We start from the raw sequence: 26,076 nt of genomic DNA, 5'->3' as shown, positions 1-26,076 counted from the left end.
CTCTTCCACTTCTGCATACAGCTTCTTAGATGACGCATTTCCTCATTTCTCCCATTCTGCAACTGTTTCATCTGGCAGAGTTAATTAATGTCTACCCACTTGACACAGTCTCTTTGACATTTAACATGCTCCCCATGACATGTGTCTTTTGGTGTGCGAAATGGACTTGGAGAAACAACAGAACAAAAGAGCTTCAGGTTTCTTCAAATACATCAGACGGGCATAACCCTTCTCCATAAGTTCTAATATTTAGACTCCCAATTTGTTTTGGCAGAAGAATCAAACTTCCCATTCATCTAAGATAAGGAAAGCCTTATCTCACCACAGGTGAGCCTTTTCCCCAAGATTTGCAGGAATAATGCATTTTCACCTGTTGGCTGCTTGGGACTTCAAAAAAAGAATCTCCAATTAATTCTACAGAAGGACATTCTGTCAACCAACATCAAACGGACTCTTCTAGCAAGCCACACTAAACTTCCTTTACAATCATATTGCTCTGGGCCAAATCAAGCTTAGCTTCTTTTTCTGCTTCAACAAGATGTTCCAGGGTTTACCCATACTTGGGAACAGAGGCTGATGGGAGCAGGAACATGATCTGAGTCTAGCTTTGTGTTAGTTTATTATGGAATGCTCAGTGGACAGAGCAGAGTTGCAAATCAGTGCTGATTCTGGAGCAAAATTTCCTCAAATGTTCACAGGTTGGTTTTTGGATGGTTATTGCACAGTTACTAGAGTCAGACAGACAGGAATTTGAATCTTAGTTCTGCCAGTTTCTAGATATATATCATTGAGAAGATTATTAACTTTTCTGCACATGAATTTCTTACCTATAAAATAGGAATAAAAATACCCAGATTATAGGACTATTAATAACACCCAGAATAAAAGGAAGTGTACCTTAAAAAGTCTCTGAAATAGAGTGAAACTTCAAAACGGTACATCCCTTTCCCTATCAAGTTAAAAGGTGCATGTAAATAGAGTATAAGGTATCATATTCAACTTTGATAATGCTGAAGTGGCCTATAGACCAATAGCAAAAAGATTCCAAAAAGTTACTAGGCACCTTTATGGTCGGGAGATAATTCCCGATTGTGTGAAGAAGGAAGACATCAAAGCATCAGTTTAATCTAGGGCTACTCCACATCTAGGGCCAAAGAACTGGGAGATGCTCACTGATTCTTGAGCATATCTAATACATTTTCTTGGTTCTTACTTGTAGGAGACTGAAATATCCTCCTTGAGGTTGGTAGAAATTAATCATTAAGTATGTACTTGTTTACAGTCAATGCACTAATGTTTACTCTAAACTCTTCTACTTCTACGTAGAAGACTGGTTGTATAAGAGATGGATTTGCTCCACATTCAGGCCCTTGATGTGTCTGACCAGTACCATTCATGGGATTGTACTTTATAGTGAGCAGCAGCCCTTCTCCTCCACCCCAAAACGCTCTACTTCTATGAAAGCCATGCTTATGACAAGGTAGCTTTCCTGGGCAGGACACATGAAGAGAATATTATTAGGCTATCCAAGGAGTTACTGCACGGATGGCTGATGCCTAGACAGACAGACACAAGCAGGATTACCCGCTACATTATTCAGTCAAAACCAATGAATGATAAAGGGACTGACTGAATATAACCATCTATAGAGTGACAAAGCTGCGGTATATTAGCAAAGAATAAATCACCCTTGCCCTGAAGACTTGATCGCTTATCTTAAGCCAATCTGTCATGGAGCCTAAAAGATAAAGAGTGATGCCTTGAACAGGAATGATTTGGAAAGAAATCCAGGCTAAGTATCTTTCTTTTCAGTGTTTATGCTTTCATATGTATTCTGAGAAACTTTTTGTCCCTGTGACTGCGGAGGCCCGACTAAGGTCTTCTAGGGAAGCTCTGACAACTACATGAGCTGCTTTGCTGAGTGTTGTGGCCTTAGGGCGAGGCAGCAAATAGCAAATAGCTCTACATTCTCACTTCTTTGTCCTCTTCTTTGCACTCAGAGTCACTCACATCTTTAATAACTTTTTAGTAGTCTCTATTAAGTCTATACCTTAATAGTCTAAGTTGTTATTAAAAACTTTATTTCTAAATACAATTTATTATGGATAAGCAGAGAGCAAAAGGCTTCCCAATAATTCCTTCTAGAAACATTTCCTATTTTCCCTTTGTTTTCAATATTTCAAACACATCTTTAATCCTCCATTTCTTCCCCATTCTAACTCCAATAGCACCTTTAATCCCCCAAACACTACTTTTTTGAAAGATAATGACTTAATATACTCAGGCTCACAAGATAACAAAATATTGTATTTTAACAAGCCCTTTTCCTTGAATAACTTTTATGCTGTTTCTACTGATTTCTTTCAGTTTTTTTTTTGACTTTGCAACATTTCCCCAAGGACTGCTTCTCACTAATTTCTTGGCTCTGAAAAAATTCCTTTTCTTTAAGCTCAGTGTCATAATAATACTTCTCTGAGCCTCCAGGGAGGATACGGAACTTAATTATATTATGGCCACTGTACTTTGGTGGCTCAGCCACACTTATTTCTTAACCAATTCATATGCTACCAAAGGCGAAACCAAGAGTAACCTCTCTTTATGCTTCAGCAACAAGCTGTTCCAAGAAAGCCGTTGTTTATAGTATTGAGAAACTGTTCCTCCAAGCCACATCCCAGTGTAATGTTCAGTTGGCAAAAAGAAGGTTGTATGTTGTTCAACAGGGAAATCTGCCTCATTCGACCACCCAAGAGGGCAGCAAAAATAAGTCACCTAGCAAAGGTGGTCTTTTATACAAAGGTCAAACAGAACTTTACTGGAAACTCTGGGTGGACTGGAAAGTCCTGGCTTAATATAGTGACCTGCATAATTTACCATGTGCTCACATGTTACTGTTTAAGTAAAGCTTATTGTAAGATCAATGCATGCTCCATTATGCTTTTTCTTTAAAAAAAAAAGTGATTAAAAAGGAATAAAAATGAAACAAGATGGCTTGTGTAAGATATTGCTTCCAAATCCTGGACACAAACCTTGATCAGCTCCCTTCTTACTCCCGTTTTCATTTTTTTGTTTGTTTTTTTTCCTTCTTCTTTTATTGGCCTTTGTCTATAGTGACAAAGTGACAATAAAAGAAGAGGACTGGGGCTTCCCTGGTGGCGCAGTGGTTGAGAGTCTGCCTGCCGATGCAGGGGACGCGGGTTCATGCCCCGGTCCGAGAGGATCCCACGTGCCGCAGAGCGGCTGGGCCCGTGAGCCATGGTCGCTGAGCCTGCACGTCCGGAGCCTGTGCTCCGCAACGGGAGAGGCCACAACAGTGAGAGGCCCGCATACCGCAAAAAAAAAAAAAAAAAAAAGAAGAGGACTGAACGGAGGAGAAGATACTATGGAAGTAGAATAGAAAAAGAAGGAGGCTCGGTTATCATGTTGCTTATATCAGGCACAAAATATCAAGTTCAAGTTAACTGATATTCCCTCAATTTTTAAAATATTTTGTTTTTAGTTATTTTGTTGCCATCATCAAGGTCATTTTTATGTCTATTTTATGATAATGAGTGAGGTAATGATCAGCCATGGTATAATTAAGGAAATTTGGTAATTTTAAAATTTATAAAGCTTAGGGTGACTATATGTCCTAGTTTGCCTGGACACAGTTCTGGTCTATGTTCTAATAAAACTCTCCTTTCACTCGCAGAGGTATCCCAGTTTGGATGATAAATTAAATGGTCATGCTTAATTTAATATGTACTTCAATTATTGAGCATGTGCGGAGGAAGAAAATTTGGAAAGTATACTTTTAGATGAAAACATCAGCTCTTTGTACTGCAAATGGTGCCACCAAAGTCTGGTATACGGGAAGATGTTATCAGTAGAGTCCCTGTCCCTCAGGAGAGACAATGTCAGTGAAAGGTGGTTAGTGCTACAGTAAAGGGTGTGACTTACGAAGAGTGCTCTTGGGCTATTCTGCATAGGGCAGAAGGCTGCAGTTATATACAGGCAGACCTCGGAGATACTGCAGGTTCGGTTCCAGACCACCACAATAAAGCAAAAATCACAATAAAGCCAGTCACACAATTTTTTTGGTTTCCCTGTGTGTATAAAAGTTATGTGTACACTATACTAGAATCTATTAAGTGTGCAATAGCATTCTGTCTTAAACAGCAATGTACATACCTTAATTTTAAAATATTTTATTGCTAAAGAGTGCTAACCATCATATCTTAGCCTTCAGTCAGTCGTAGAAGTAACATCAAAGATCACTGATCACAGATCACTATAACAAATATAATCAAAATGAAGAAGTTGGAAATATTGTAAGCATTACCAAAATGTGACAGAGAGACACGAAGTGAGCAAATGCTATTGGAAAAATGCGGCCGAGAGACCTGCTCCACGCAGGGCTGCCACAAACCTTCAATTTGTAAAAACGCTGTTATTTGTTAAACGCAATAAAGCGAAGTGAAACAAAATGAGTTGTGCCTGTATAGGCAAGGTTGCACTGTTAATGGTAGGAAGCAGCAATGTATCCAGGGAGTCAAGATAATGGGTTGGGATTTGAGGTATATATATAAGCCCCAGGTGTGCCAATGACTAATGGGAATCCTACCTAAGTCATTTAGAGTAGAAAGCTACAGAATGTAATCAAAAACACCTATACCATATTCTTTTCACTAGTTCCAAATACAGAACTCTCAAAAATAGTTCTTTGTAATGACGTCCTAAAAAATCAAAGCCCTGGAAATATAAACCACACAAAAAAATTGGGATTCGAGATAAGGTTAAAATGTGCATTTAGAGAAACGTGTTTTTTCAAGATATCCCTGATTTTGTTAAAACATAATTGTGTAAATGAATGTAGTGTCTTCAAAGATTGAAAGCAGCTTAACTTCTAAGAGAGGAGTGTATTGAGAATAACTAATTGACCACCTAAATCCAGGGTCAGCCAACTTTTTCTTAATGGGTCATATAGTAAATATTTAAGCCTTTGAGGGCCGTGTAGTCTCTCTGTGGCAATTACTCAAGTCTGAAGTTGTAGCACAAAGGTAGCCATGGATACTACATAAAGAAATGGTGTGGCTATGTTCCCATAAAACTTTATTTATAAAAACAGGTAGCAGGCCAGATTTGGTCTGTAGTTTGCCAACCCCTAATCTAAGTCATTACCACATAGTATGTCTTAAGTACACTTTACTCTGGCCCGCCAGTGGTATAATATCCACATATGTAGAGGAAGTTGGTATAATTTATTAATGCTTTAAATTCAATTATTTAACTATAAGCTTAATTTCCAAACACCAACCATTACAACCACAGTGATCTTTTGTTAATTCTTTAACATTACTAAAACAAAAAGAAAATGATGTAATTAGCTCCTGTTTTTTTAACCATGGATCAACTTTTATACTTAAACTCCTCATAAATATAATCACACTTATTCTTTATTTCTTCTACAAAAATTAAGACTAAAGTAAACAGCACTTGCTCTGGTCATTCTGATCCGAGGTTCTTTATTTTAAAAAGAAAGTGAGAAACATTGAATTGCATATCAATCATCTAAGCAAATTAAGAAGGTTTCAAAATTCTTGGACAGGAACATAAAATCCTATGATCTGACAATAGAGCTTGATTCTGGAAGTTACTACTTTAATGTGGGACAGATTACAAAATCAGAAATTTGTTTTCAGTGTCTAAACTCTCTCAGGTTCTCCCTTTCTTTTTCTCTCTTTAAAACTATTTCTTCTTCTCTGAACCCAAAGATTCCCAAGCTTTGTCACCACCAAAACCTGCATTTGAGAAAAGAGCTGAAATTTGTTCCCACTAAACCAAAAAGACTGGTAAGGATAACAGTCAGCTTTCTCAGGGACATCTGAATTTTAACAAAAATCAAGCTAGTAAAAATCTGACTGATAATCTTTAAAAAATATATTTCACACATCCTTGCTTTTGTAAATACAGTTTTAACATTTTCTTAACATCTTAATGTTCTCCTTTAAAAAAATGATCTCCTCTGTATTCTGTTTTCACACATTGAGATTGTTTTCCTGAAGATAACTCTAATTATCAACAACGCTAATGCTGCCCTTCCATGTCTCTCTTTCCTTAGGAAACTCCATTTAACTGAAATATCGAGAAGACAATGCAATTCTCTTTTTACACTTTGATATTGGGGGATGTTTCGAAAGAGATAAATCTAACCCAAGATGAATAGTTTGGCAACAAGAACTGCCATGTAGAACTTCACTTTGCGTTCAAGGAGAAACACCGCATTTCCTTTAAGAACACCTGAACAAGAGACAGGTATCGCCACCCTGACATGAATCTGCTGGTCGTGCTGTCTAGCCTTCAGGGAATGTATAAAGTTTTTTTCTGCCCTGCAAATGTGCTGCTTTCCTATCCTGCTCTCAGGCTCCACTTCTCAGTAAATCAGCCTCTAGGGTGCTCTGTGTGTCCTTCGTATTTCTAATCCACTGTCCACTGTCACTCAGAAACGTGAACATTCTGGGAAAACTAACAGCAAAACACCAGCCTTTTTAACTAATGAAGATTAATTTTATATTATAATTCAATGTCAACATGGCTCCATGTAGCTAACCAAATTCAAACAAATGATTTTGTTTTTCCAGGCTCTCGCTTCCTCAACTGTGAAATGAAAGAGCTAGGTTGAATGATTCCAAAGGTTCCTTGACTACGAAAGTTTTATGATTTTTTGACTAAAGCACATGGCACTCAGTGACAGATATTTTCTTGGAAGCTCAGAAGCCATTTTTGCTTAATTATGCTTTCCCAGCTCTGTCCCTAAAAGTCGATGTTGAACTCACCGCCAGACAAATGATATGCTAAATCACAGTGCTGTGATCTAAGGGGTCCAGGATTTCTCCTAGGCAGTTCTGAAATCCAAAAAGCTTTGATAAGCAAAAGCTCTTTTATAAGTTTTGTGTAAAATTTATTTGCCCGCAAACTAGATCTGAACTGTTGGGAAGAAGTTTACAGTCAGTCTTTCTTTAGTCCACTCAGTTTGAATATTCAGATTTTTCTGCATATATATTAATATATTTTTTACATGCTGCTATCCCAGACCCCATCAGGGTTGTTAGATAAAATAGATAAAATGTAATATGTGAACCATATTGACTAAGTATAAATCTTAGTCAGGAAATCCCTGAATTCTGAAACTTATCTAGCTTCAAGGGTTTCGTGTAAAGGGTGATGAGAGATGATGAACCTGAGGTACTTCTAATGATGACCTGAAATCTACAATATTTCAAATTTTGCATCTAAGAATAAATGGTTCTTGGCATTATTTATATGTTTTTTGTGATACGTTCATGTAAATTCTTTGAAAACTGATCATTTTCACCATGTATCTTTTAAATTATTAATCAAAATATATAGTTAAGAAACTAATACAACATTGTAAATCAATGATACTTCAATAAAATAAATTTAAAAGTATTCAGTTAATAAGAAGTCCTCATTCCCTGTTATAAATAGAAATTTTATGCATTTTAGTATTTTTCAGGTCAATATTAGGAATATCTCATAAGAAAAAAGTGAATAAGTAAATGGGGAGATGTTTGAACTTACTTCGAAAGTAAACGCGGAATACAAATCCAAAGGCCCTCATTTCCTCCATCTTTCTCTCCTTCTAATTCTACAAATCTCTATCTTCATGTTTACAATCAATTCATTGTATTCCATCAACATATAAAGACAGAATTTCCGGACTTTCCCCAGTTCCCCTGGCTCAAATAGAAGAAATCCAATAAACATTAACTCGATGAATGAATCGATCAATGAATGGATGACACACCTATAGCCATCTCCCCCACGTGGAGCAGAGCCATGTTATTTTTGCAGATCCATAAAACACAGGGAAAACATTCAGTAAGTTCCTACACAGAGAACTTCGAAAAACAGATTATTCCTTTGAGCTGAATTCCACAACTCTGTCGCCCTTTGGATCAAACAGTAGGTAGCTTTATTACCATCTCTGGGTAACAGTCCTCTAGCTGGATTCCACCTGAACCTTCTGTGGGTGAAAAGCCAGTTTCAAAGAAAAATACCTTCCCATCATTTGACATAATCAAATGGCAGAATGAAAAGTCTGACAAGGGGTCAGGGTGATGAAATAAAGCAGAAGGGTCAAGTCATTGCCACTTTCTACATAAGCAAATTAAACACTGGTTTTAGAAAGAGTGGATATGACAGACAATGGTATAATATATGCTAAGGAAAACAAGTTAATTTTTTTAGTGAGGGATAATGAGGGCATAGGCATGTTTTTAGGCAGAGAAAAGTCTGTCATATACTTATGTAATACTATTCCTATTTAAAATTCAGATATATAAGACAAACTAGTTTTTTTCATTAAAAAGAAATTAACTTTTAATTTTTGAATGCTTATTGCATGTAGTTAGTATTAATTTGAAGAACACGTTTAAATATGACAAAGGCTTTCAATAAGAAAACAAATAACTAAAGATTTTCCTAATGTTAGCGTTAAAACCATGCACATTCTTGGGTAGTCAGGATTTGTGTTTTTCAAACTTTCTCTTGCTTTCATTTAAGTGAGTAAACAAGAACAGATTTTTTTTTTTTTTTTCTGGTACGTGGGCCTCTTACTGTTGTGGCCTCTCTCGTTGCAGATCACAGGCTCTGGACACACAGGCTCAGCGGCCATGGCTCACGGGCCTAGCTGCTCCGTGGCATGTGGGATCTTCCCGGACCGGGGCACGAACCCGTGTCCCCTGCATCAGCAGGCTGACTCTCAACCACTGCGCCACCAGGGAAGCCCAATAACAGATTTTAATGTGCTTATTAAATACCTAGCAAAGGCATACTAACGGACTCATGAGAATATTCAGAGTATATAAAAAAAGAATGACAATATTACTCTTTAAGTAGTCTACAGCACATTAATCACACCATTATGACTAAAGACAAATTAAAACACGTCATACTTGTTTACCAAAATTAATTAAATTGCACAAAATGAGCTCAACATCATTGGAAAGAAAACGTGAACTTTAGAGCCATGGGGTGCAAAATATTCCAAAGTTACATGTTGCCAAAATACAAAACATTATCATCAAATGTTTCATATTCTCTATTTAAGCATTTTGAAGGCAGTCCCTACACGCTTCTGGAATTCTTGCAGGCTTGGATGAAAACTCTACAGTGACTCACTAATAAATATGATTAATGGATGAAACTGAAATAGAAATTTCACAAAAGCCTTTCAAAATAAGGACAGGACTGTGGGGTGTATAGATGTGTTTCTTATGGGGCCTCAGCTATCCTGTTTTGGAGATGAGTCATTTTCTGTGATTTAAAAGCTATTAAGTTAGTCTTTTTGGCCTCATTGTTTCTGCTGATTTAGCAATGCTTCCTGATGCATATTTTATTGGTATATCAAACCAAAGTATCTTGATCTATGTGTCTTAAAAATAAACATAGACATAAGCAAGAAATTAGTATTATGTGAACAATAAGAAAATACCACCTACTTAGGTATCTTGTACCAACAGAAAGCTTTAGTTGGGCTGCTTTACAACCCTTGAATGTCCTTGAAATATGACCCAGAGGAAAGCCCAGTAATCAGAAGCATGGGGAGGAAGGAAGGCAGGATTGAATATTATAAGCCTGGACTCTGATTCAGAGTAGCCTTCTTAGCCCAATGAGTAGTGGATGTCTGTTGTGTAGACTGCCCAGAATCCACTCCCTCCTCCTCTGGTAAAAGTACTCCTATTTCCCTTTGGGGTATTACCCCTTCCACACTTGGGGCGTAGTGCTTTGGACTGTCCTGATCTCTGCCCCTGGCTCCAGAGACGGGCACATGACCCAGGCGAGGCCAACCATGGTAGCACATGACTCGCCTCAGGGTGGGTGTGGGTCCTAAGGCTGGAGCATCATTTAGGGAACGTTTGATGGAACTCTTATGGGAAAGCAGCTCTTGTTCCCCTGGATTTGCTAAACTGGAAGGACATGAGCCTGGAACTACCACAATCTGTGCCACAGGAAGAAAGCCTGGCAAAGAATAAAGCTAACACAGGGGAAAGCAAAGCCGGGAGTTGTTTTGTTTTTTGATTAAGCCCATTGGAATTGAGTTTCTGTTTTCCCTAGGATCTTCTCCCTTTGCATTCATTTTTAAGTTCTTTCTAGATTCAGTTCTTGAGCTGCCTTGCCCTCCAGAAAAGGAGAAGCTCCCAGATCCCCTACAAGGGGAAGTAGGGTGGTCACAGCAGCCTAAAGAAGGCAGCCGGTTACACGAGAGCCTAATACATCCCTGGGGGCTGGCCAGAACTGTCCTTGCTGTCTACTCTAGGAAGAAACTCAGGATCCCTGAGTATACAAGACCCTTTATGGGGGCTGTCTCTTGCCTCAGTTTACATGTCTAGCCCCATCTCAATCCTTTCATGATGTTTCCTGCATGGAAGCCTCATCCCTCTTTTCTGCCCATACCCTTAAAGAGTCATTCCTTACGTGAGGTGCCACCATCCTCAGATGGATGGAGTTCCCTGTTCTTTCCCCTGGAATCTCCCATACTCAGCTCAGACTTTCGTTATAGCCTGTACTAGATAATTTTTTCTGTTTCCTCTCCCTTGTTAACTTGAGTTTCTCAGATCTCTATTGCTTTTCCCGCCCACCATCCATTCCTTTTGGTCAGAGCACCCTGATTCTCCTTTGCGGAACTACCTTCCACACACCAGGTCCTGTGTTTTTTGGCCGGGTTCCAGAGATGGGCCCTGTTCAGTACCTAACACAGGAATGTGTCTTCTGGTCCATGTTCAATGGTAATCGAACGGCAAGTCTCCAGGCAATAATAAAGCAGAACAGGCTGTAACGGTCAAAACCGTCAAGATACTTCCGCGCAGAATTTTTGACAAAACAAAACAAAGACAAGCACACACACAAAGAAAAAAATGCCCAGCCATATCTCAGTAGGAGCATACATGATGACAAACAAATGCTTTTGGTAGGATTAAAACAAGCAAACAGCCTAAGATAGTTTGAATTTTAGGGTCATAATGTGCCATTTATTGTATTCTAACTATTGCTTCCGAATTCATTTCAAAATTGTGAGTTTGATGGCCATTTTCTCAGCTAAACTCTTCTTAGGGTTATCAACAAGTTACATCTACATCCTGCCTGACTGTTACTTTACTGTTGCTACTACTCCCACATCCAAAGATAAACAACTGGGGTGGGGTAGGAGGAAGAGGACCTTCTGTGCTGAAGTTTTTGGAAGCACGTGCCTATGTATTCCCACCAGTTTAAAATTTTCTTCACCATTTAAAGACTGCTCCCTGTCTCTTGACAACTTCTTCACCGCTGAGTTTTTCTCCTGGGTGGCATTTAAACTATATTTAAAACTTACATCTTGTTTATATACGCTCTTGAGCCAGAACCTTTGGTTTACAGGAAAGAATTTGCTGATCTCTTTCCTTCGCCACTAAAAAACTACTGAAGTTACACTAATTGCTTCTACGACTGCATATCGCTGGACTCCTCAAAGGGCTGACATCACATGCAAAGCTTAGACCACTTGGCTTTGCTTATGTTACAATCTGACATATAAATCAGAGTGATTATAGAAATATTCTACATTTAGTCTATGTATTTAAATACCTAAACATTGTCTAATTAAAAATTAGGTGTATAATTTTTTGGAAAAAGCTTATCTTTAGCAATATTTCATTCAGCCAGTGTTCTATTATATATGTGTGTATGTATATACATACATACTTACATGTATGTATAATACACTTATAAACAATAAAACTGAGTAATGAAGTACTTTGCTTTAGGAAAGAATTAAAAATACTGGTCTCTTCAATGTCATCCAAAACTAATGGGAAAAGAAGAAAAATTAGACATTCATGGAACTAAAACATAGACATCTGGGTCTACATAACTTATGCCCTGATCATTAACAAGAAATTAATGATCACTTTGTATTTTATATCCTGTAAAAGAGCATTATTTTCCAATGTTTTCAGTATAAGACAGCCAAAGAAGGATATATTTTTTTTCATCTAAAACTGAATCTAAATTCCTACATTTGATAATTTTGATGTAATTACCCTCCCAAAGCACAATAAAAACTCTCTCATAATGGAGACAACACAAAAATTGACAAGACTTGTTTTCAATAACTAAATATATCATGAAAAAAATGTATTCTGATGCAATATCTTCAATCATCCTTAATGGCTCTTATAAATTTTCAAGTGCCACGATAAATTCAAATTAGCAAAATTACAGGGATTAAATTTTCTACAGTGTTTCCCAAATGTCACCAAGGCAGTCATAATTTAACTATGAGTCCATTTTGAACTCATTTATATTTCAACTCATTAAATGTTTGGTATTTAAAAGTCAATTGTAGAAATAAAAAGGTGTCCTGGAATGCTTCATTGGGAAGTTTAGCAACAAATGTGTGGTTAACACCATCTTATGGGCACAGGAGAGGCCTCCTTTTTCATAAGATATCCAACAATGTGACTAAATGCCTCCTAGAAATTTAGAATTAGAAATGCAAAGGTTAGATAAAGTTAAAGGTCATCCCCCTACAGGCAAGAGGGGGCCAGCTCCCTACCAAGTTTCTAGCAGACTTGCTTCCCTAGGGCACATCATAAAAGTAATTTACTGACAACTCACCTTACCAGGGGTCATTTGGGGCCTCAAGTCTTCTGGAATTCACTTTTAAGAAGCATGATTAAGTGGGGACAACTATTGGCCTTAAAGTATTTATGCTGAGAACAAATGTCTGTCGGAATTAAATCCTTTGTGTGTGGTGGTTTCAGACTTAAAAATGATGTGTGCCCTGATGAAAAGCACATATATTCTATTCACCAAATTAAATCTTAGAATGAATACTGGTTAATTGATTTATTAGGTTTAAAACAAATACCCCAGAAATCCAAATAGACAACACAGCCTAATAAAATGGAGAATGTATTTACCAAGTTAGTTAAATCCTTTTCAGTCTTTTCTAGTCCAGTTTTCTCTCACAGTGGAGGAAAAATGTATTCACGTATTTCAAAGAAAAATGAAGATGCTATTTAAACCAAACCAGGAAAGTTGACTTATTGCAAAGTTTTTGCAAGAAAAAGCGATTTCCCGATTAAAACAAATCTCCTTCTTTGAGTGTTTCTGATAATTTTGACATGAAATATTTGGTTTAATATTAGGTAGAGAGGGCTTTTCCACATTAAAAAAATTACTAAAGGTGAAAATATGTGTGCATTGGACGAAATTAAAACAGATTATCTGACACTGTGTGTGGGATACAGCTCTAATCTATGCAGTGCATGGAAGTGAAGCTGGTACTTTGAATCGCCCAGCACACATCTTGGTAATAACAGGGGATGAGGCATACGATTTCAAGGAACACCCACAATGAAAATTATTCTTTCTAAACAGAGAATTGTTTTGGAATACGTTAGGTTAATTGGCACCATGGGATTTCGTTCAAGGAAACACAGAGCACTGAAATCCTTACACGTGCAAGTAAAATGATGGAGCATACCCTCTTTCCCTTTTCAATTTTTCACATCTAGTTACTCTGTACACAACCAAATTAACTTTTGTAGATTCACACGCAGGTAGAAAAGGAGCCAATTTTTTTTTGTTGTTTTTTGTTTGTTGCCAGCTTAATTTACAGCATGAAAGACTGATTAGTTAAATAAGGTTCCATTGGCATAAACAAAAAAGAAACTCACTGACTATATCTGGGAATATTCTACTTTGGAGAGTGAATTATGGATATTTTAGAAGTCAAGTCATTATTTTATTTTATTTATTTTATTTTTATTTTTTAGGTCATTATTTTATCATTTAAATAGTTAGAAATTCCCTACAATAATATTTGTGTACCCTCCTTATTAGAAGGCCATAGTTTTGTATTCCATCATTATTTTAATATTCTCTGACTTAAGGATACCTGGATTTTGGCCTCTGATATACTAAATCCAATTATAATTACCCTTTTAAAAAATAATCACCTGACCCCCTTCCTCTATGTAAATGTACATTTCCCGAGGAGGAACGTGTGTGTGAGTACACAGATAGTCTTTAGTTGTGGTTACCATTTTCATGAATTAACATTTACGACCGGTATAGAGGGAGCCCCCTTCTTTATATTAAATACCATAACTGATATTTTCCTGTAATTCACAACCTTTCACCAGAACCAATTAAATGTCCTATGTTGCTCACGTACTGAGTTTTAAAATCTGCACTTTAAAACTATGGGAAAGAATGTATACCTTCGGTAAACACCATGTGTAAAAATGCTTACCTTTAATAGGGTAAATTTCTAAATATTTCTCCAAGTGTTGACGCACTGACAGTTGGAAATGAAAGGAAGCTCAGCTATTACTGATTCGCTCATTTTACAGAGAAAAATTGAGGCTCAAGTGGTCAATGACTTGCCCGTTGGCACAAAGCACTTTCAGAGCAGAACTAGTATCAGGAGTCAGTATTCTTCTCTCCGTCCCTCCTTCCACTCCTGCCCCGCCTCGCCGGCTATCTCTACACCGCTGCTACTGATCTTGTTTAAAAGGGCTTAAGTCATTGCGGCAGCTTCTCTTTGTTGCGGAGCATGGGCTCTAGGCGCGCGAGCTTCAGTAGTTGTCGCTCACAGGCTCAGTAGTTGTGGCTCGCGGGCTCCAGAGCGCAGGCTCAGTAGTTGTGGTGTACGGGCTTAGTTGCTCCGCGGCAATGTGGGATTTTCCCGGACCAGGGCTTGAACCCATGTCGCCTGCATTGGCAGGCGGATTCTTAACCACTGCACCACCAATGAGAGGCCCGCGCACCGCAACAAAGAGTGGCCACTGCTCGTTGCAGCTAGAGAAAGCCCACGCACAGCAACGAAGACCCAATGCAGCCAAAAATAAATAAATAAAATAAATAAATTTATTAAAAAAAAAAAAAAGGCTTAAGTCAGACCATGTCAGTCTTCTGTTCAAAATCCTCCAGTGATTCCCCCTTTCACTCACAGGAAAAGCCAAAGACCTTAGGAGAGCATGTAAGACCCTGCATCATCTGATGCACACCTTCCACCCCACCAGCACCACATAGGCGCTCTGCAATCTTATCTCCTATGATGACTCTCCTCTTCTGTCACTCAGCTCCATGGTATGTCCTCCCCAGCACACCAAGTACTGCCCACTTCAAGGTCATGGTGTATCTTTACCTTCGAACCCAGGTTTGAAAACTTACCACCCTGTTATCCCTACACATTAAAGACATCATGCTTCCATTAACTGGAACCTGAAGTCTCACTTCATGCTGAGTTATGCAGCTTTTAAAAATTAACTGGAGTGATGGTGACCTTCCGGAAAGGTGAGTGCACCTATTTGTCAGTGTGGTAGGATGCCCAGTGGGCTCTGCCTGTGTTTCTGTATCAGTGCAAAGGAAAAAAATCAGAATAAAACAAAGTGAGCCCCGTGCTCTCTGAGCCTGGGCAGTGGTGGAGTTGCCAATGCCTGAGCCACACTGACCACTTCTCTTTACCATAATTTTTTTGGAAAATGTTGGAGACTTGCACTGCTTTCTATTTCGCAGAATTTTAGAGCTAGAAAAGACCTAAGGTATCATTTAGCCTAGTCCTCTGATTTTGAAGATGAAGACATAGAGTATCACAGAAGGTTAAGCAGATTGCTCCAAATCACACAACCACTGGCCAACTCCATGCATGAGCGCCATAGCCACTCAGAGATTAGTTCTCACACGTACCCAACGGAGGTGGGATATTACAGGAAAGAGACACAGGAGGGAACAAAAGCATTGACATTTTGATGCTGTCGCCAAAGTTTTAATACTTACAAGGGAAGAAGCTCACCTAGTTAGTCATGCCCATAAGCCTTTTTTGGTTGTTTTTCTTTCTTTGTTTCGTTTCTCTGCTTTTATGCAGAAGTTTTATATGTATTGACATTTAATCAAAGTCAAAATCTTAAAATACACACACACACACACAACCTTCCTTGGACAAGAAGACATTGTCTTTAGGTTGCAATGAAGGAACTTATGCAATTAAAGAACTATGCCAACTATTGGGTAAATCTTTTTGGAGCTGCCTACATTACTGCAAGTCACAAAATCCTAACTAAGATCAGCCCCAGGGTAGTGCGCGTGGAAACCCTGGGCGTAAATATATTATTAATGTCACGGGGTCAACCTGGTCTTCCAAACTCCTGGAGATTTAAACAGAAGCTTTACCAGTGGTACCGGGTAACACCACAGACTAGGTAAGAGACAGAATGAGCTACGTGGCTTTTTCAACCTCAGGTCACAGGCTTGAGTCCAGTCTAGGCCAGTAATTGATAACTTATGACAGATGTTTGGTGACCTGTGTGGGAAGGGAGTCAGTTCAAGTTTTGTTTCCCTTTTCCTGAACAGGTGTGTTCACATCCATCCACAAAGATGTTTGTACTGTGGGAATCTCATCACCAAATCTTTCGTAGAAAGGCTAAGAATTTAATGGGAATTAAATTCGGTTATCTTTTTATCCTCTTAAGGGTTAGTGCTCTCCTAATTTTTTCCAACCTCAAGCATCTTCCCTTTGCTCTCTGTACATAGTCTTTTCTTTTTTTAAGCAATTCTTCTGAACAGTTTCAAACTGTTGGCTAAGAGTTCTTAGAACAGATGTGTTTTCCCTATCTAGAAATAGCCTGAGGACAGATGTCATTTTATTTAACTGTGTGATCCATTTGGATCAAAGGTGCTTTAGGATAAGAGGTTGGTTTGGAAACAGCTTATTAGAATTTTTTTTTTTAAAGTACAGAATTTAGTTACTCTTAAAGAGAAAGCCAGAATATTCAATATTTGAATATTTGGAAGGAATATTCTTTTCTCAAGACAATATATAAACCTTTAAGATCCTTTGTCATCATGCTTTATTTTTATATTAGTTTCAGCTTATTGGGTTCAGTTTTACAAGCAGATTAAATATAATGTCAACCGCAAGCAACCATGGTATTAGTTTAGATCAAATTTATTGATGTTCTCTTTTTCTGTTTTTGTGCTACTACATATATGTATGATAGAATAATTAGCTCATATTTTTTGTCTTAAACAAATAATTATTTTTTACAGATTTTCTGTGATTTGAAATTTAGGCCTCTGGAACTGCACAACATTTTAAAATGAGTAAATGGATGAATTTAAAATTAGTTGTATACAACATGCCCAGATAGAGTAAAATGAAAATTCACTAGGAAAAAGAGTCAAATTTTACTCTTTTTGGATGGTAATTCCCGAAAGCCACTGTGGCCATATATATTGTCACCTAGTATCACAAAGAAAAGCTGGGATAGAAAATGACATGATTTAGAAAAAGATGTTCTCGAACTTTTCTCATTATAAAACATTACAGAATGGTCTCAATAAATAGCATTTCCAAGGATGATTTTAATTTCTAGAAGTGACCCAGTTTTTCAAAATGTCCTCAGTTCTGGCCACTTTGATATTATGATAGTTCAACATAATTGCAGACTTTCAGACTTCAAAAACAAAACAAAACAAAACTAAATGTCAATTGGCGAATACTACCAACAAATAAATTAAAATGTATTATAGTAATTGATAACATATTTACGCACATATTTATTTTACATAAGTATTATATATTATATACAAAAATCTCTCTATATATTTAGTATATAAATGTAAAGATGAAAGAAGTCTGTTAAAAGGCAAATGCTACATAAACAAACTCCCAAAATTGGTCTTAGTTAAGAAGACAAATCAAGGAGCAAACATGCTTACAGATTTAGGAAGCTTTCTGTAAAATACTGGGTTGATGTGATAGGAAAAGGGTCTACTGCAGCCTGGGGTCTGTGAGGGAGGTAACTGAGATCATTTCATTTATATATTCTCGCACCTGACCTCTAGCACATTTCATGATAAATTAACTAATGTCTGTTATGTTGTTTAATTCTGAAACCTTCCTTTAAACTTCTCTCTTCCCTGACCTCATCTGCTTCTTTTACAAAAATATTTTGTTGAGTAATACACTCTTTGTATCATGACATTACATGTTAATTTCAGAGCAACTTTGCCCAATTGCTCCCCTCCCAAATCCTGAGATTCTAAATCTGTGCTTTGAGCAATTGTTGCTGGTGGGCAAAAATATGTGCTGTCTTAGTTTTCAGTCTCAGTATATTTCCTTTGCAAATCCTACAATTTATTAACTCTATGGCAGAGTGACACAAACCATGTTCCAAAATAAACACACAAAAAGACCTACATTACTATAATATCCAGGTTGAGAAAAACTACTCTGAAAGCAAGGAAATGCTGAGGAAGCTTGCTGCTGTACTCATGGGTCAGCTGCTTTGTGCTTAATCGTCAGGCATGTGCTCTGAGAAACTCCAGACCTGGGGGGCTTTGCATAATGAGGTAGGTAGCAATGCCCTACACCTAATGCCAAGAGGTGACGATCTAAAAATGAAGATGTTCTCTTCCTCCAGTTATACATTTTGATAAAAAATATATTCTAGGTTTATCTTTTTGAATGGAAGTAAACCCACGTACATACATCAGTATAACTTTGTTTCCATAAGACTGCCATATAATTTTGGTGCAAATGCTAACACTCTCATGGAATTTCCATAAATTGTCATCTAATCCCATATGAGGGGGACTGTTAAATACTACAGACTATAGTTAACTGTGGCCACAGGAGCTTGTAAGTCATTCTGAGGGCTGGGCATCTTTTCCTTTCCTTCCTCTTCTTTTCATGTTAGTGTAATAGATGCTGATAACAGCTAATGCTTACAAAGTACTTTGGATTCATGTGAGATTGTACACATAAAGTCGTAGGTGCAACCTTTTGTCATCTCTATTGTACAGATGAAGAAACCAAGCCTAGAGGTTAAATAACTTGTCCAGAGTCAAACAACCAGCACGTGGCATGAATGCAGTGACTAGCACCCAAGTCTGTATGCTTGACATTAGATCTAGGCCCTCAGCCTCCCCACTGTCCTGCGAGCCAGGACGAGCAGCACTGAGCATGTCTACACCAACCGTCATCCATCTCTGCTTCTTAAACGTGCTACCCAATCTTTCCTCCTATGCAAGGGCTGCTGATCAAAAGCACAGTGCAGCACAGCACCGTGGTTGACAGCATGGCGTCCGACAACTGCCTTGAAAATCCGGCTCTGCTACTGGCTCTGTGGTGTTCTCTCGGGCAGTTTCCTTAACCTCTGGGTCTCAGTCTCTTCATCTGTGAAATGGGTTATGCATACCTGCCTCACAGGGTTACCAGAAGGATTACAGAGGTACTCTATGTAATGGCTTGGCAAAGTAAGGGCTTAAAAGAATGGTGGTTATGATTAGTAAGAGAGAAGACTAGAGTACAGTAAGTCCCCTACATATGAACCTTCAAGTTGCAAATTTTGAAAGATTCAAACAGGCGTTCCATCAACGTCAGGCGTGAGTGAAATTGCCGCTTGCCCTCCGTCTCCTATTGCTGACGACCCTTCAGCTCTGTCCTCTCCCACCTCCTCTCCCTCCTCCAGTCATAACTCTTCTTGCCTGTTCACTCAATACCAGACCCTGTATGCCAGCTGTTGTACTGTACTACTGTACTTTTCAAGGTATTGTATTGTAAGATTAAAAATGTTTTCTTTATTTTTTGTGTTTGTTTTTTACGTGTTATTTGTGTGAAAAGTATTATAAACCAATTACAGTACAGTATATAGAGCCGCTTGTGTTATTTGGGTACCTAGACTAACTCTGTTGGACTTAAGAACAAATTGGACTTAGTGAACGCACTCTCGGAACAGGACTCGTTCGTATGTAGGGGACTTACTGTATTCTTGCTAACAACATGGCTGGCTTGAAGACTATCTTTAGTACTGGGAAAGAAAAGCTATTGACTGTCTCTAAAAGGGAGTACTGTGCTACCTTCTACTACTTAGAGGCAGTTTTGGGACACCTGTGATTTCCTTTTCATTAGATAATAGAGCCACTGGAAAGTCGTGCCAACTGGTATCACCAGCAGCCCTTCTCTGTTCTCTTTCTAGTCAGATACAGCGAGGTGATGGCTGCCACGTCCAGACAGATGCTTTTGAAAGATGGCAGTGACCTTCTCTAGGGTGCAGATTTCTTGGTTTTTCACTTGTTTTAAATGATTACCATAGGACTTCTGAGATTTATAGGCTCTATTTCCTTTGCCCTTCAAGTCTTAGATAAATATAAAGACATTCATGTAAAAGCTTTCCTCACCTCAGCTGTGACTTACGGGGCCTAAAATGTAGGAGAAAGCAGGTCTTTCTTTACTCAACTGGAGGGACCCTGCATACTGCAGTTTCGACTTCAGTAAAAAAAACATGATGCATGCTGGAGAGTACTTTATAGATTAAACCAGTTTATACTGGCATACACCATATCTGTGTCCATTGACATTTATTAAAATGCTTTATCAGTAGAATTGCAAATGCCAAAGTAAAAAAGTAAGAGCACCAGAAATGAAATTAGCTTAACCAAATGAAATTACACTGAGATTATTTCACATGACCAAGGGACAAAAAAAATATTTCTCTGTGGACTTTTGTATTAGATTTAAAATGAGATTAGACTTATTTAAAAATTGAAAACAACATTTATCTCAGAGTACAGGGCATTCTGATGTAGGATCAGCAACACTCAATAAAATAAATTTGGGTTTAATGCCACATCATTACTACCTTGATATATCTATAAAAAAACAAAAACACAGTAAAAAATTTTACTTGTGGATCTATATTTTAATGGTTTGGAACCAGAATTTTAAACTACCCCCAAAAGAAGGAATTTAAAAGTTTTTAACTTTTTTAACTTTCTACCACTTTTAGAATGAATTTATCTAATGGCTATTTCTACCACTACAGCAATTCTCTTTCAGATGAGATTTAATAAATTCTAATGCAGTAGTTTGATAGGTCACAAACTTAAAAATATCACATATACAAAAAATTCCAGAATGGTGACTCTTCTATTGTAATATTTATCAAATATATTAAATATATTGCTGTTTCCTTTCAACCGAACACACACTTTCTTTCAACCTAAAGCATGCTTTAAAGCAGAGCTCTAACAATTTTCCTGAGGAAGCATTTGATATGGGACCCAATCACTGCCACATACATGTGTACATGTGTGCACACAAGCATGCTATGTTTCCAACATCAGTTCTGCAAAGTAAATTGCTTCTCATTTACGTTCTGACTCATTTCACTTGAAAAAAAATACGCTAACATTGCATGGGCTGCCATAAGATCACCAGTTAAAGACAGAAGAAAATGTAAAAGGAAGGGTCTCTGACAAACTTCAGAAAAGTAGGACATCAATCCCAATGGGATGATGAGCAATGGAATTCACTAAACTTTCGCTGCTCATAATTATGCCTGTGATTTACAAGCATGTGAAATCAGAGGCTGCCCGGCCGGGTCCTGCCCCGGCACACACTGCGTCCTCCTCCACATGCTCTTGTGGCTCCTGGGCACCTGGGCCACTGTCTCTCAAGAGCCCCAGCGTCAATGGGCTCAGTCACCCGGACAATCAGCAGCTTTCAGCCTTACGTCCTCTCCTCCCCCGGTAAAAGGACTGCTTCGAAAAGCATCTTTTGAAATGAGGATCCAAGCAGATAGAGAGGGACAGGAGCCCAGGCACACTTGTTCCAATGATCGACAAGTCTTTAGCTCTGTCTGCTGCGGGTGCGAGCCTCTTGGTCCTCTTACTGCCCCTGAGAACTGGGGTGCAGAGAATGGTGTGTGTCGGCTTCCCTGGGGGGTCCACCCTGTAGGTGACAGGCGCAGGCTTGTCTTAACTGCCACACACATGCAAAGCTAAGGCTGACTTTCAGATCCTTGGTGGTCAGGGGAAGTTTGGTAAGATTAGACTAGAGTAACTTCTGGTGTAACAAGGGTTTTCAGATATAAGAGCAAACTACATATTTTAGGAACAGGAATGAGAACAGTTTTGCCAACTAGCTGAATATCAAATTCCCAAAAGGAACAAAAATAGGAAAATGTAATAGGTAAAGCAATTGTCCAATTAGAATGAATTGTTGAGTTTTTTTGGAGCACAGGCTCCGGACGCGCAGGCTCAGCAGCCATGGCTCACGGGCCCAGCCGCTCCGCGGCATGTGGGATCTTCCAGGACCGGGGCACGAACCCGTGTCCCCTACATCGGCAGGCGGACTCTCAACCACTGCGCCACCAGGGAAGCCCAATTGTTGAGATTTTTAAGTGTCATTTTCCGAAACTTTCTATCAAGAATCTTACAATGCTGACAGAGTTAACTACTCATCTCCTCCCTCAGAGTGGACAAGTAATATGTGTAAGTCAGTTAAATGACAGAAGGTACAGGACAATGGCAACTGGTGTCCAACCATTGGCTCTCAGTGGTCATTTCAGTAGTATGACTTGGCCATGGATGGGCAGAGAAAATGTGTCTCATTCCTTATTCAACTGATCCAGGGGTCTGGCTCAGTCTAGACCAGTGCTTCTGAAATTCCCTGTAAAAGCTTTAAAAATGTACCAACGCCCGAGTCCTAACTGTACATATTCTGATTTAATTTGGGCAGTAGAATTTTCTAAAGCTCCCAGGTGGGTCTACTCTGCAGCCATTTTTGAAAACCACTGGTCTATCATCCTCAAGGACTTCAAGTGGATGAGGCTGGTTCTAGTACTTCCAGAAGTTCTGACTAGTAATTCAGATATAAGCTCAATTTAAAGATTTCAAATCACCAGGATCTTGGAATTTCCCTCTTTGGGAAAAACAACATCAACAACAAACAAGGTATATGCCCTCCCCCTGACACTAGACATACAAAATGAAGATTTTAAAGTTTGCTCACCAGTTGGACACTTGAGCCATTCTTCATAGCATCAGTATGAGTGGTCAGCTTGTACAATGCACTAGCACCAAAGATCTAGCAAACCACTATCTAGCTTTAAAACCTATTTTTGACTTACTCTTGGCAATTTCACAAAGCTCAGTCTTCTAGGATTTGAGCTGTTGTGAATGGAATCACCTCTTCCAAAATGGCAGTTTAAATTCATATGGCATAGAGTTCACTCCATTAATCCAACTCCATAATTTATTTTCTGTAGCATAAAGACGCCAATTCTTTAGCGGGTGCTTTGCATTTTTGCATAAAACTTTTGCTTGGTGAAACTTAGTTACACTCACAGGGTACTGAAATCTCCTATAATCTGGGTGTTAGATAAAAACCAGATGCCATATTTTTAGCTTCAGTCAGGACACATTTAGGGAGGAGTTTTCCAAGTTCCCCAAATGACTGGCTCTTTGCTGGTGGTATCAGAATCAGGGCTGGTAGAGATTTAAGGAGATCAACCAAGTCCAGCTTTTTGCCACAAAAAGGCCAGTCCTTAACCAGGTGACAGATATCCCTGTCAATTCTTAACTGACAATTAGCAGAAAAGGAATTCCAAATTCCCTTATAGCCAGCACTAGCTTTCAGAAACTCTTATAATCAAGAGCTCCTTTTGATGTCTGATTTAATATACTCATACTGGTCATGAATTAATACCATGGGGGGATCATCACTGTGGTTTGTCCTGTATTTATTTCAAACGTACCAAGGTTGGGTTTCATATACATTATTAATTCTGTGGTTTGAAAATTGCAATCAATACTTTGGTCTGTTAAAGCAGCTTTATTCCCTCTCTTAGGATTTTTAAAACTAAAAGGCTAGAGAAGTGATATGCATAATAATTTATGAAAATTCCTATTTGCATTATTAATGCAAAATGATCACTGACAAACACAGAATACACTAACTGTACACTAACATGAACAACTAACTATTCACATATCAAGAAGCCTGAAAAATGACTGTGAAGTAGCTGTGATAATGTTTTCCCTTCAGAAGTCTCTGCGGGGCATACCACAAAAATCAATGGCATAATCCTAATCAACTCATGAATGTGTTGGCATCCACCCCATCAAACCAACAGTAGCCACTTCTAACACTTCCAATCTGTGACTTGTGACAGGAGTTCCTTGGAGACTGAGATAAAGGCCAGTTGTTGTATAAGCTACTCGAAGTGATAAGGATGTGGTCTTGTTACTCCCTTATCAGTATACACTCAAATATCCATGTGATAGATTCCTATCTTATTGATATCACTAGTGCCAAATGCTAAGGGAATCCAAAACATGCACTTTGAAATATGTCTTTAATGTAGAAATATGTATTCTATCAATACATATGTAGAAGAATGGATTTTGAAGTTTATTTGAAGCCCCAGAAGCCCTGCAGCTCTCCTAGGAAAGGTAGGCCAAAACGGGTTCTGCAGAATTCCTAGAGGCCTGCAGAACGTACTGCAGAATCATGGCACTGTCATAACCGAGTTCGTATAATTTTACTGCATGATGAGATGCCTCAAAGTCAGAGAAGACACACTTTCATTCATATCCCAATGAATGGGTGTAAATGAAGAGGGCGCCTGAAGTAACTCTAATTAGAAGCAGGGCATGCTTTAGGCAGTTAAATTGAAGTAGTAACAAGAACATCAGTTTTTTCCTTCTTACAACAAAATTTTCAAGTATTCTGAGCCCATTTCTTTCACCTACATTTTATCATACACAGATTTTTAATACCAACATTTTAAGTAAAATAGTATTTGAAAACTATGTATTATTCTCTCAAATACCCAAAGATATATTAACTTTTAGAGCAAATTGGCAATGTGTATTGTGGCATATGTCCTTCAACTCAGTAATGCTCTTTCTATCAGTGAATTTTAAAGAAATCATCCATGATCAGGTTAAATAATATATACAAGAGTGATAAATAACATTATTTACAATGATAAAAGGAAAATACTGGGGGTCTTCCTAAATATCTCATAATAAGGAAATGGAACACTCAAAAAAGATAAAAAACTAAGTTTTTGAGAAAAGTTTCCAAATCCGGTAACATACTCATGACATACTGTTAGGTGAAAAAAGAAGGCTAAAAAGATGTATATATGGTTTGATTTCAATTTTATTTTAACACTTCTTAGGAAAAAAGCTATAAGAAAACATGTTCTTCTTCTGTTTCCACATTTATTAATATGGACCTGTGTTACTTTTGTAGTCAGGAAAAATTCATTTAATTTTAATATAAAAACTGAAAGAAAGTATATCAAAATGTTAATAGTGATATTCTTTAATTGATGGGATGATAGGTGATTTTTTAAATACTTTACTTTCCCCAATTTTTTATTTTATAGAGAGCATGTTTAACTTTCAAGGCAAGTAAAACACTTGTAGTGAGTAATGCACTTGCTGCTGCATCTTTATTCCTTCCTCATGAGGTACCCCTTGCAACGAGTTCTCAGAACACATTTCAGAATGTATTTATTGAACTCTGATGTGCAAAACACTAATGCTTTATTTTAAGAGACTTTGGAATATTTGCCGTGAATTGTAATGAAAAATTTGATTGGGAGAAAGTTGAAACTACTGATTTAAACAGCTTTTCCAAATGATCTGTGTCTTGGTGCCAAAGTCCTTTTCCTTAAAGGACCACAAGTACCATAAAAAACTTCTCCTATGCAGTATGTCTTGGTGATCCTGTCGCAACATGGCCTTGAGGCTGGGTGGTCCCAACAATAGGTATTCTCTGTGCTCTAACTGAGTCACCCTAATTATTTCATGTGGTAGATATTGAATAGATAGATGTTGAATAGATTTATATTTTTTTCTGATTCGTTTCTGCTGGTTTTGATGTTCTTACCTTTGAATAGAGCTTAACAAAGCAAAGAGGGGCTTATTTCGATATGAGTAGCAGAGTATAAATCCTCCTTTGATTTTTTTTTTCCAGTTTAGAAAAAGATAACCGGTTCTTCCCCAATCATACTTAATTCGTTTCATTCTAAAACAGTCATGAGCTGTTAAATGTCTTAATTTAGAATGCCACAATTGGCCTTATAGCTTAGTACTGCTAATACTGTACTGGGTTACTCTCTTGTGAAATAAACTTGACAATAACTTTATTTATATACCTACTAGATTATTTTAACATGAGAATTCAAATTGGAGAAGTGGGAAAGAAGGCAATAGATGTGCTTATATATT

General features: G+C 38.0%; 1 protein-coding gene across 3 annotated transcripts in view; it reads right to left on the bottom strand.

Annotated features, from left to right (window-relative positions):
* HHIP (hedgehog interacting protein) overlaps positions 1-26,076 on the bottom strand; it is a 96,396-nt gene that overhangs the window by 56,102 nt on the left and 14,218 nt on the right. The gene's annotated exons all lie outside the window — the stretch shown is intronic.

Source organism: Mesoplodon bidens (assembly GCF_964165515.1).
Source record: "Mesoplodon bidens genome assembly, chromosome: 1".
Taxonomy (NCBI): Eukaryota; Metazoa; Chordata; class Mammalia; order Artiodactyla; family Ziphiidae; genus Mesoplodon; species Mesoplodon bidens.
Note: the sequence above shows the minus strand (reverse complement) of the source record. Positions and strands in the feature narration are given on the sequence as shown.